Raw genomic sequence first — 12,807 nt, 5'->3', positions numbered from 1 at the left:
AGAAAATAGGTGCCAAAAGTATGATACAACATTTTTACTTGGTGATCTAAGTTTCACCACCTACTAAAAGTTAACCAAAGTATTTAACAAATACCTTGTTTTCAATTCACCTCTTCGAGGGCTCTGTCATTTATGTCTGTTTTGCTTTGAAAGTTGAAATCCAGGAAAATACTCAGACCTTTGATGTTCCTCAACAAGACATTCCATGAAGCGGGAGGTTGTTGTGCAGTCAGCTCCAGTGACAGCTTCTTTTATGATGAAACTTAGCCACGCCATCATCGCAGTGTGGTGGGTGATTGGGATTGCAGAGACCACGCTGTTCTCTTGTTTGGTTATAATAAAGGGAGCATGTAGGAGTGTCAATCAGCAGCAGCTTCATAAAGCCACTTCTTGGCGTCATCAGCATACATCCAAACTGAGCCTTTTTTCACTCTTGCATGTAAACATGTAAAAGCTCTTGGGTTATTTATGTCGTTCTTTGCTTTTATTAAGTGTTGTTTAACACACATTCCTCACTTTCTGACCACGAGGCACTTTGAGAACTAAGTTGGGCTTTGATTGAATGTTGCAGTGCTGCTGGCGTTGGAGCTGCGCCCCCTTTGAGCAGTGGGAGTGTGGAGCTGCTGGCTGATGGATCACTCTGACATCTGCTTCATTCACTGCTCAGCAATGTTGCTACAACGACCGCACTGTGCCCACCAAAAATGCTCCTTGTCTTGTGGAGAGGCCAGACTTCCCATTAACAAAAAGCGTAACCATGCACAGGCTCGATAAAATTTGGACGCTATTTATTCTGTGGAGATGGCAAACGGGCCCAAAAGGGTGGGAGAGGGGGTTGGGGGTGGAGCTTTACAATCACAAGAGGATGATGTCAAGAGGGATTTCAATCTGGCCGACGGGAAAAGGCCTCAACTCGGGGAATAATTGGGACAAAACATTCCTCGGCTAAACTTTTCCTCAATGGAGTGACGCTTTCAAAGGGCAGCTGGCCAAACAGCTTCAGTGAGAGCAACGCCACGTCTCTGAAGCCCAGCACGACTGGAGGGTCTCACACAGCACCGCTGTGGTCTGGCTGAGACTTCCAACTAGTCGTACCAACGTGACTTTCAGGCTTTCAGACGTTGCGGACGCCACCACAAGATTTGTCAGCACTCCTATGAAAGTAACTTACAAATCTATTTCTGCCCGTCTCTCTCTTTCCGGACATGGGGCGCGAGCTTGAACGACTCCAGGAAGTGACGGAAATGTGAGGGACAGCCGCTTGTGGAAGCCTTTTGCCCTCAGTGAAAGGATGCCGTCAAGCATAGTTTTTCTTCTGCGGGAATTTTTGCACAAGTGCGACCGTTATCTGTGCTTCCTGCAAATATTTGGCTCAAACAGACTGACATTTGAGCAGGTAAACGTGCGTGTGACAGTGTGTGAAATCATTTCAGTCGGTGCCTGAACTCATCGCCTGCCGCAGACTTGTGTGGGGAAATAAGTAGATAAGAGGGGGGTCAGTGGAAGTTAAGCTGAGGATCGTGTGCTGCAATTCCTGTTGTGACCTCCGACGTGATGATGGTTTGAGTGGGATGACGCGGTGGTGGTGCAGTGGTTGGCACTGTAGCACCTCAGAGCAAGGAGGTCATGGTTTGGATCTCCAGGAAGGTCCCGGGCCTGGAGACTTTGTGTTTTCAGGTCTCCACGGGTCTGTGTGGGGTTTCTCAGGGTTCCTTGGCTCCCCCCAAAAGACACAACTGACTGAGAACCTGCGGTTGTGGACAGTTTTTTGTCCGAGTTGGGGGAGGCTCAAGCACTCCAGAGTGCCGGAGAAGCAGTGGTAGAAAAAGGATGGATGGACGGATGGATGGATGGACGGATGGACAGTTCCAGCTGATACTGTAGAATGTCCTTGAACTCAACAGTAAAACATCTCTTGGCTTAAAGTTCAGGCTTGGGAGAGAGAGTTTTTTTTTTTTTGCATTGTCCGGGACACACAACACATAAACTGAGCCGAGGACGATCATGTGATATCATTTGAGAGGTCCGGCTCTAAATGGATTGCGGTGCTGTATTTTGTCAACACTGCTTGGTCAGCGCTAATCCTTCCCATTGCGTTGACTCGTTCTGTCTGGAGATCATCAGGAAGTCCTCCTTTGTGGACAACCAGATTAAAGTAAACCCACCAATGGATCATCTGCCTTCCTAAAAATGTGTTTCCTCATATAGGATGATGCGATGCGAATAATCAGATTCCAAATATGAATACGCACAAGATGTCTCCTTAACGTCCCAGTGACGGTGGCGCGCTGTAGGCAAAGTGAGGGATCCTCGTGGCCAGTGAGCGCCGTGTGTTGCGCGTTTATCGTTTAAGCTTCTGCAGGGACTTTCTTGAAACATGCATCACAATTAGACACTGGCTGTCAAAATAGGCCGCAAAAGGAGCAGGGTCGGGTGCAAGTGTAGCGGAGCGCTGAGTCATCGTCCACAGGCCCAGCTCTGTCAGTAACCGCACGCCGAGAGGGAAGTATCGTAGCATTAATGAACTGCTCCATGCTGTTTTTTCTATAAACACCAGCATGCTGCTGCCAAAGACCACAGTGTTTAATGTCTCTGCTGGTTCAAGGGGCCTACAACCACTGACACTGTGGCTGCCGTGTCTCTCTGAGGGCAGTGCACCTGTGCACACCTGACTTACTTACTTAGACTAAGGGTGAATTCCACTTCCTCCCTTAACCCTCAATCTCAACCCTCAATCTCAACCCTCAATCTCAAACATGCGCGCTCCCGCGAGGTGCAAGTGCTGTCCCGATTCTCAGAACGTCGAGTTGAGGGAGGAGTTTCAGGGCTGTATCGCCCTCAATATTGAGATTCTCCGGCACCGCCCTTGGCAGTCAGGGCTACCCAGAAGGCATTGCGTATTTTCGCCAAGACATCTTCGAAAAAGATGGCGATGTAAAAGCGAGCTACAAATGGAAGTATTTTCTTAGTTAATAAAGATATAAATATTACCAAACCATTTTATCGTCTTAGTTTAAGACTTTTTTATGGATTATTGACATCGTTGTGGCGTAACTTTTACTTTACAAGGTTTTTCAACCGGACCGGCGGTCCCGGCTTCACGTTGCTTGTATACCTCGTTGTGTAGCGACGGAGGACTTCTTCTTCTTCGTCGTCTTCTTCTTCTTCTCCTTCTTCTTCGTCGTCGTCGTCTTCTTGACAGACTGGACGTAGCTTTGGCGTAAGGCCGCCCCCCGCAGTCTGAAGACGTAACTGCACTTAAGGGGTGTCCCATTTCTAAGTCACAAGATAGGGCCAAAGATTGAGAGTTAAGGGCGAGGGTTGAGATTGAGGAGTTAAGGGAGGAATTGGAATTGGCCCTAAGTGCCTCCCGTTCCTATTGGCCGACGAGTCCCCTCCCCTTGGATGGCTCCGATTTCCTTTCCTCTGCTCCTCTCTTGCGGCTGCTGCGAGCGAAAAGCAGCCCTTGAAGAGCCCAACTCTTGACTCTGCAGAACATGGACGCGTTCAGATCAGGAGACCTTTAACGGGAGTTTGCTCCCTGCTCAGTCGCTTACAACGCTGTCACACTTAGAAAACTCCTTGAACGGAGCGGTCGTCGTAGTTGGCCTTTGCCTCCAAACTATCATTGTAGCATTGCATTCAGCACGAGGATTAATCACTTTTCCAAACAATAATATTTTCCACCAACGATGACACCTCCGCCATGGAATGAGCCTGAAAGGAGGTAAAAATACTTTGGGAAACCAAAAGGCTGTCATGTGGATTTTAATTGGGAGACGTATAAATCAAAATCATTTCACCTCACATAGTTTACTGCATCTACCATAAATCATAATTGGGCTGAGTGAAAAATGAATAATGTGTTTGTTGGTTAAAGAGGTATTGGTTGGGGCACGCCACGCTATGACAAATGTGTAGCCCCGAGCTAAACTGCTGCTGGCTGATTTTTACATCTGTTCAGCGAGGAACCTTTTTCACAACTTAGGTGATTCCATAAATTGCTGTCAGTCTCATCCCAGTGCCTGGTCCAGGGGTGGGCAAACTGTTTGACTGGTGGGGGCCTCAGAGGGGGCCGGAGCGGCAGCAGATGAATGGAGCGTTTGGTGAATATATTATGGGATATGTTGAAAATGTGTGCTTTAATGTCAATTGAAAATGAACAAAAGTGTTGCAACAAAATATCTGTCCTTCAACTCTTAAAACGCTGAAACAAATGGAAGAAATACATCTATTTTATGACTGACTGACTATTAATATCATTTCTTCAAGTTCGGCGGGCTGGAACGGACTGCATATGGCCCCCGGGCCGTAGTTTGGCCATGGCTGCTCTGGTTGGTTGGAGGTTTTTTAGTTTTTTTCTGAACCTTATTTTGGGATGTATTACAAATGCATCAATTGGGAAAATTGGCAGAAAAGTTTCCACGTAGAAGCCACAGGAATTCCCCCCTCAGATGCTCATCAAGTTTGCAAGCAGGTTGTGTCATACATGAGGAAAGCTTCAGAAACCGTCTGCTTGATTAGCAGGAATAGTCACAGAATTGAGGGAATCTGTCAGTCTCATCGTGCAAGTCAGGGCAACTCATCCTGGTGTGGCAGCTCAAAACACTAGACACACACACACACACACACACACACACACACACACACACACACACACACACACACACACACACAACTGTTTTCCAGGAGCTGTTCCTCCGTCATTAAATACTTACTGCTGGTGCCACACATTATGGATGATACTCATATTTGTGTTTTTTTCCATTAGGGAAATCAAAAGTGAGAACTTCACACAAGTACATAGCTCGGAACTCTTCATTGTGAACGCAAGCTTGTTGGTTTTACGAGGTGTATTCTTTTTGTTTGGAGTAAGTATGGCAACACTCACACAAGACTTCTATTATTCTACAGTTCCTTCCAGGTAAACATCGCTGCGGTGTACTCAAAGGTGCCTCCTTGCCAGAAGAACTTTTTTTTTTTTTTTTTGGTGGTCAAATTTTGCTTCATTAGAAAGAACGTGGCCTCGAACGCCGACGTGACATGGTGGCTGGTTCAACAACTGTAATTGTGTATCCTCTGAAAAGCAGAGAGCAGATCTGCAGACACACCTTCAAGCTGCCCCTCTTTCTTTTTTCTGCAGGCCAGGTCAATGCAGCACAGCCGAGTTCAGCAACTCTGATGACTAAAGTGAGAGCCGTGGGGCCTCTAACAAAGTAACAGACAGAGTCTCTGCATGTCTCTTAAAAACGGATGAACTTCTCGATGGATCCTCCTTGAACTTCTTTTGTATCTCTGAAAATAAGTAACATTGACAAACATAACATTGCGTTGCACCTTCTACATTTCCAACCTAATTCATCGCAGTGAAGCTGTCAGCGAACAGAGGACGGTCGTGACCACGGATTCGTACGTGGAGTTGTTGTTGTCGAGTTGGTGTGTGCGCGACTCTCTGAGTCGATCTCGCCAGATCAACGACAGGGAAAACACGCATCACACGTCTCACTTCTGCTCGCTGGCTTCCAACCTTTTGGAGGACCTGCTTTAATTTCCCCCGCGCACTGGGATGTCACGGCGCACGGAGCCATGCAGGAGGTCTCCCACCACCTTTTGTTTCCTGTGGTGACTGACAGCAGACTAATCCCCCAGAAGCCAAAGGAAATAACACAAAGATGCATTTAATTGCTCCTTTTTTTCACCCCTCCTGCGGGCCTTTCTACCACATGTGTGGCGTGGATCTAAAATTACACTCCGCGTATGCCGAGGGATTAGAAGCGATTCTCCTGCTTGTGTAAGCTTGCCGTTCGTACCCAATTTGTGGAGTATTTTTTGAAAAGAATCGCGTTATTATTAGAGCTCACGGTGCCGCGCAGGTTCATATCAGACCTGGCAACCGCTTGCTCCTCCGACTGCAAACATGCGAGAAGAATGCAGTAATGACACACGGTGAGCGCCGTATGAATCAGGGCACTGACAGCGCATGGGAGGTATGTCCCTGTGGCCGTGCAGCCATGAAAACCAAACGAGCAAACGTCGCTACGCAAACAACGTCCCGCTTTACGCGCGGCAAGCTATAATTTCGTGCCCCTTCGAAGAAGAAGAAGAAGAAGAAGAAGAAGAAGAAGAAGAAGAAGAAGAAGAAGAAGAAGAAAAAAAAAGTCTGCCGCATTAAGGAGCAAAGTCAGAAGAAACATCTGAGGCCCCCCGAGCCGAGCGCGGATCAACAACTAAACCACTGTTTGGTGAACGCCGGTGATTAATCGCAGGGCGCTTGAGATTAATCGCAGGGCAGTGTTGCACGGCTCCTCCTCGTCTGCAGCGCGCGGGCGACTTCCATCTCCGATCCCATCCTCAATCCAATTTTCGCTCAGTCTGGATGATTTCATCACCTCGCACCATTCACAGGTGATTAAGGCCGAGGAATGTGGCGGCTCATCCGGCGGCAGGAGGGGGCAAGCTGACACTGGGACGGCTGGAAAACATTTGTGACAGTCATGCTAAAATAAGTGGAATGAACAGAGCGATGACAGACTAATGCCGTATCACTTTATCACAAAACAATCCTTTTTTTTCCCTCTCTCTCTCTCTCTCTCTCTCTCTCTCTCTCTCTTTGCTAAACTCAAACGCCAACGAGGGCGAGCGAGAGGCATTTTATAGGAGCGTGTGACACGCTCGCACAGCATAGGCTGAGGCAAGGACACGCCCCTTCCCCGTGCCGACGCTGTCTCCTGGTTCTAATCAGAGACTGTTGACAAGACAAGCAACAGCAACACGTAGTATAGTACACAAAAATCTATCTGTCTGTCTGTCTGTCTGTCTGTCTGTAGGGTGTGCCAAAAAAAAAAAAAAAAGAATTCCGCAGGCCGATCATTTTGGCAATTCTTGCTCAAATGTTCACAGAATGTTTAGAAACAGATCAACATATTGAATGTCTTATTTATTTTTTTCCTGTTTTCACGTTGAGTCGTTTTGCGTCTTGGAATCCGCTCGCACACAGTCTCTCCCCCCCCCCCCCCCCGGTTGTGACACGGTGCTCAGTTGCATGGCCAAGCTGTGTGTTGTGTGTGATGAGTTAGTTTGCGCGCTCACACCTAAACTAACAGGGTGCGACGTGGTGTCCGACAGGTGAGACAGCTGGCACTGGAGGGAGGAATGGCAGCTCCAGGCAGTCTGCAGCTCTGCTTCTGCACGACAGCACAAACTGGAGCTGGTTCCGCCTCTTTACCACTAGTGTGGCGGTGGCCCGGTGATTGGGCTCGTTTTATTAACACAACCAGCACTTTTCACTACTTAGATCACATTTAGGGTTGTGTTTTTTTGTTTTTTGTTTTTTTTTCCAAGGATGAACCTACACATCTCGTGTCTTTTCTTTATCTTCAAACATTCTGTCACAACAGTGATTGACTCCTGGAAAAAAACAGGGGTGCGAGAAGGGGTGGGGGTGGGGTGGGGGGGGGGGAGTTAACGCTGGTTCCTCCAGCCACAGAAACAAGAGCAGACTACAGAGCAATTATGTGGGACGGATCAGTGAAGGCATCAGAGGACTCACCACCTTTCTGTCGTCTCCTCCTGAGGATCAGCAGCAGCCAGGAAACCCGAGCTGTGTTTTCCCTCAGAGCTCCGGCTGCGTTCACACTGCCTGCGCTGCTCCCGGCCGCGCCGCCTTATCCTCAGCTTCAATCAGCTGCCTGCGCCATGAATGCAGCGCTTTCAGTTAGGAAACCATTCTGTGCACATTCATCAAGCGTCTATCTTTATGAGCTTTATTACCGAGATAAGACACACTCGTATTGTAAACGTGCACGACTGTGGAGTTTGTACCAAAACAGGCGGGCGAGATAGCGCGCTGAAAGCCAATGAAAGGACATCATTCTTTATGACACCAAACTCCTTTTTTTTTTTTCCACTTTCAAAACCTGTATGAATTTTTTTTTTTTTTTTTTTTTGGGTTTGACATTTGGGGTTCACGCTAAGGTCGCGTGCATGCTTGTGTAAAAGTGTGGAAAGCACCAGGCATAATATTGAAGAGTGCAGTCATTCTGGCTGGTAACGTTAAAGAAGGATCCAACGAGTGATTTCACTCCTCTGAAACAACAAGTTTTAACACGGGAGCAGGCGAGGAGCCTTGGAGTTTCTCAGACAAAGACAGCGACTCCTCTGTGCCAGTGGACATTACGCTGAGCCTTCGCTGCTCTGTGTGACCTATTAACAGCCAGACAGCATGTCAGCTGTCAGCATAATGACACCACAGAGGAACACAACGGCAACATGGTGACTGTAGCCTGCTCGTGGGCTTGGTGACCTTTCATCTCGCTCAATCCTCTGATGTTCACACAAAGTCTGGCAGTGAAAACGGAGACAGAGATCAAAACCCGCTGAAGCTCCATGAGGCAATTATGCTCTCTTTCCCAGGTTGCGAGGGACTCCTGTGTAGTTTGTACGGCTTTGCCAGCCCTTGAAACCTGCAACCAGCAGTTATGGGATGTGTCGCTATGGGTAACCAGGTCTGCCAGTCTGCAGCAATCTGTTGTTCAGTGCCAATCATGGATTGTTGGAGCTAAAAAAAAAAAAAAACACAACATACTTGGCTACACTCCAGTATACAGGCCAGTGACAACATCCATAAGGCAACAGCATAGAGGACAACACAACTCCCAGAGGTGGCAAAGGTATTCACATTCTGTGCTAAAGTAAAAGTACTTCAGTAAAAACTCCCCCCCTCACTTTTCCATTTTCTGCAACAATCATCCAAAACAGAAACACAGTTCAACTCCTTCACTCAAATCTGTAATTCTTCTCAGCTCATTTGTCTTTTTTAATTCCATGAAACAAAGTCGCTTCTTTGAACATGGTTTCACAACGGCTGGCAAAGCAGCAACACGTTCAATAAAATGATTGAAACGTTCCTCTCCGTCTCATTCACAGAGAAGTAAACTGGAGTTGAAAAAGGATCTCGCTGGTTGGTGCAGCCGAGACGACAGCACCACCTCCAAATTACAGTACCGTTTCAATTTCCAGTGGTTGGTGGTTGCCATGTTTGTGGCCCAAAAAAAAAAAAAACCCACAAAGATGAAAATGTTTGCATGTGGCAGAACAATAGGCTGGAATATTACAGTGCTGCCGCCGTGTTTAAAACACACTGCGCAGGTTGACGGGGACGTTTTTTTTTTTTTTTTTTTTTTTTTTTTACCGTCGCTCCAATTGATGAATATCACACCGTGGACATTTGCATTGTCCTTTTTGCCTTGTGGTGCAGGTGCACCTGGCAGCACGCACAGGTTAAGACAGAAATGTGTGCGATGTCAGTGCGTGTGAGTCAGAGGAAGAAGAATGGTCTCTGTCTTCCTCTCTGCTCGCTGAGATGCATTCTGTCTTTCCCATGACTGCCTCGTGTTGCGTGTTGCTTGTCACCCCGTCATTGTTTAGACAGCTTGAGGCCTCCTCAAGAAGGGAAAGTTGATATTTATATTGAGGCTTTTGGAATGGCCGTGAGCAGGAGGGGCTTTCTGGTCTGGACCCCGGCAGTCATGCCACAAAAACACAAAGCACACAAACAAAACAAGAACAAAACTGGAAACTGGAATCAATCAAAAAAGAAGAAAAAACAAAACAAAACAAAACAACAACTCACATTTGTGGTATTAAAATAACAGGCTGGGACAAAAGTTTTTTTTTTAGATGCTTTCATCGGTAAAAAAAAAAAAAAAAAAAAATCCCACTGTGTGTGTGTGTTGAATCATTTTAGTTTGATCCATTTGAACCCTACCCCTAACCCTAACCCTAACCCTAACCCTATCACGGAGACTCTTTCCATGGAATGTGCACCAGTGATAGTTCACTGCTGCGCAACATTTGTGCTGCGGCCTAATTGGCCGGCGGGATGGTTCACAACAGGGTCAGAGGTGTTCGTCAGTGTCGTCCTTCCGTCCAGAAAAAACACAGCTGCTCAGAGTTGTGTCAGACTGAGAATGACAATGAAGTAACAACCGGGGCCAGGGTGATTTAGCTCGAGATTAGAGACAGAATGTATGATAAAATGAAAAACAAAATAAGCAAAGAAGGAATGTGGGCTGGATGTATTGAGCTCTGTATTTAACCAGATAGAACCCGTGGGGAGAGGGGGACCAGGGTGACCCGGCTGGAGGTCACTGACGTGTGGTGAAGCGCAGCTACACAGGGTGACGGCGGAGAATGAAGCGCATCGCTTAGAAGTTGGATCTTGGTGAGCAGATTGAAGTCAAAGCCGCAGTGACGGTCACGTCCTCCGCATTTGAGCCATCGTCCCCTGAGGTGAGCGGTGGGCAGCAGCGGTACTGCGGTACCCGGGAATCATCGGCTGATCCAAACCCCTCCTGATGGAGTCGATGCAAGCTTCTATCCAGTGTGTTCAACTAACAGGTGTATTTTCCACATTACCAGCTGTTGTACACTTTCTTTTTTTTTTCTTTTTACTTTTTTTTTTTTTTTTTACCACTTCTGTCTCTCCTAAAGGTTGAGAGGAGGAGGATGAGTGATGCAGTCCAGGGTCACGCTGAAGGATTGGCCAACATTTCACCTCCATGGGAAGTAGGTTGGTAATGGATGATGATCACCGTGGCTTGATTGCATTTTCTTTTTTTTAAAGTTGTCCTTATCGTGACAGTTCGTATTCGTTCCCTTTTTTTTTTTTTTTTTAGCTAAAAACTCGCCTCCAATTTTCCATTTTCAGCGACAATCATCCAAAACTGAAACAAACGTTCAAACTCCAACGTACGTACGGCCGACTGAAAGAAATACGTTAATGGCCCTTTACTAAATTAGGCAGATAAGGCCACAGGATAGGCTGACCCAGTACAGACACAATGGCCATCGCACTCCTCCAGTCCATCCCCCCATTCAGCCACTAATCGGTGGCAGCTAATAAAAAGAGGCGTTTGTGTGATATGTCAGCGCTGAAAGCAGCCTGAGGAGCAGAAAGATGGTGCGGCCAGATTGCATTCACCTGCTTCCCAGAGGGGAAATCTACACTATTATTACCAGTCACCACTGATACAGCTACAGTACGCCCTTGAAATAAAATGTGGCAAGGGAGCCGTCAGATGATACTGGTGTGATCTCAGCTCAACATAAATTGGACTTTCTGAGGTCCCCGTTACTCTCTGGTTACAGTGGCAGGTCCAATTAAAGGTGTCTCCCCTGCCAGCGTCCATCAGGTGTCCAGCAGCTGCACAAAGAATACACAGAAAAAGAGGTCGGTCGAATTCTTCTTTGCTTTGTTTCATTTTACAGTTGTACAACTACAAATACTGAAAATGAATTGGGGGATGGGCAATAGCGCAAGGACACGTCTTTATATATGAGTATCTCTCTCTGCATAAAGGATACAAGTGCAGTGCACAGACCTACATTCTCCTTGCAGGTTGTGCTCAGGGCTGCTGGGTGTGAGGAGCCATAAAGCCAGTCTGTACATGCATGTTTTCCACACGGCCCTCGAGACACCCAGGATCTCACAGCTTTGTTTTGTCTTATCTGTCCTTAACGTAGCCACAGGCTACAGACTTATTAAAGCCATTTATCATTTTAGCCAGCAGCAGCAGCAGCAGCAGCAGCAGCAGCAGCAGCAGCAGCAGCAGCAGCAGCAGCTGGAGGACAGGGCCAACGAGCAGCACATTTGTCTCCTTTCATTCAACCTGATTTGTGGGACATTTCTGACCGTGCTGACCTCTCTTCTTACTCATGGTGTCCATGTGCAAATTAGCAAAGCAATCGTTGATAAGCAAGAGAATTGCTGTCAGAGTTTAGATGCTGGTGGTAACGCAACCACATGGCTCGACATGGCTGCACGCTCAGACGACGTTAAAACTGGCTCGTGGTTTCAAGTCACTTGTCTGATTGGCGCTGGGGGACTTTCATACGAATGAATGTGTGGCTGGACGGTCCAAGTTAATCCTCTTAGTTCCAGCGCAATGCTACACAGTGACTAGGAGGCTCCATGATGTGGCTGCAGAGACGCTGAGGAGCTGCTGGGTGGAGGACTGCGCCTCCACTCCAGGCAATACTTTCTCCAACGGTCTGTGACTGCGACGGCAACGTTGGAGCTGCCGCTCGCATTGTTCTCCCAGACTGCAGGAGCTGCCTTTCACCGCCGCTCTCAGGCCCTTCACTGAGCCTGGTTTGCATTCTAATGTGCCCAAACACAGAGGTGACCCCTCTTTTTTCTTCCTAGGGTGGCAGCAATGTGCTTCTGGAGTATCTCCTCCATGTTTGCAGTGCTTCCAGAGTCATTTCAATAAAGAGCTCAACACCCTGCTGGTTCTGGGTGGTTCTGGATGGTTCTAAGAGCTGAACACCCTGGTGGTTCTGGGTGGTTCTGGATGGTTCTAAGAGCTGAACACCCTGGTGGTTCTGGGTGGTCCTAGGAGGTTCTAAGAGCTAAACACCCTGGTGGTTCTGGGTGGTGGGGCTTCAAAGACACTGGTTTGGTTGCAACTTTGCTTTGCTTCATTTTCCATTGACGTTCCAGCAACATGTTTTCTCCATAATATCCATGGTAGATTGTTTCCTCCTACGAGGTGGCTCACCACAACACTCCATCCATCTGCTGCTGCTCCGCCACCCCCCTATTGTGGCTCCAGCAGTCAAACAGTTTGTCCAGGCCTGGATTAGGTGGGAGTGACAGTCTTCTTCTTGGGGTTCCTGCACTGGCAGCTAAGTCACACTGAGGAAGAAAGGGGGCCTCACTAAGCTCAGCTTTGGAAGCCATTTGAAGGGCTTTTCAATCCCTTTCACACTTGCAGAGTTTCCCAAAGGCAGCTAGCCAGCCATGGT

The 12,807-nt window shown here is 47.5% G+C and overlaps 1 protein-coding gene and 1 long non-coding RNA gene across 6 annotated transcripts in view; one reads left to right on the top strand and one right to left on the bottom strand.

The window, feature by feature from the left end:
• hdac11 (histone deacetylase 11) overlaps positions 1-12,807 on the bottom strand; it is a 400,302-nt gene that overhangs the window by 314,519 nt on the left and 72,976 nt on the right. The window lies entirely within an intron of this gene.
• Positions 1-12,807, top strand: part of LOC142879789 (uncharacterized) — a 143,081-nt gene that overhangs the window by 70,693 nt on the left and 59,581 nt on the right. Inside the window, exon 2 of the long non-coding RNA XR_012925349.1 lies at positions 12,277-12,391. This is a non-coding gene — a long non-coding RNA (uncharacterized LOC142879789). The remainder of the gene's footprint in view (positions 1-12,276; positions 12,392-12,807) is intronic.

This window comes from Nelusetta ayraudi, unplaced genomic scaffold (assembly GCF_046127955.1).
Source record: "Nelusetta ayraudi isolate G7.1 ecotype Tasmania unplaced genomic scaffold, CSIRO-AGI_Nayr_v1 ptg000146l, whole genome shotgun sequence".
Classification (NCBI taxonomy): Eukaryota; Metazoa; Chordata; class Actinopteri; order Tetraodontiformes; family Monacanthidae; genus Nelusetta; species Nelusetta ayraudi.
This window is presented reverse-complemented; position numbering and strand designations above follow the sequence as displayed.